Genomic DNA, 284 nt, shown 5'->3' with positions numbered 1-284 from the left:
GTCTATTATTATTATTTGTACGAATATTATCAGCAGTAGCGGTGCCATTAGTAGTTTTAGTAGTAATGGTAGTGGCTCAGCGTCTGCTCAGCTTCTTAAGCCACAATAAAATCATATAATATGGCGTAAAAGTGAAAATTTCCCCCTTTTTTTGGATACTTTTGGGTAAAGTGCGCGAGTTTGGCTGAGAGCTCGCTGTTTTGTGCTACCTGAGCCTTTTGTGGCCTGCGTTATGAGTGTTACATAAATGATGGATGACTCCGGGGGCCCTGACAGCGAGTCCC

This window comes from Aulonocara sp. 'chitande type north' Nkhata Bay, linkage group LG8 (assembly GCF_057382095.1).
Source record: "Aulonocara sp. 'chitande type north' Nkhata Bay isolate Kocher_YH1m ecotype deep benthic linkage group LG8, A_spYH_male_GT1.1, whole genome shotgun sequence".
Classification (NCBI taxonomy): Eukaryota; Metazoa; Chordata; class Actinopteri; order Cichliformes; family Cichlidae; genus Aulonocara; species Aulonocara sp. 'chitande type north' Nkhata Bay.
This window is presented reverse-complemented; position numbering follows the sequence as displayed.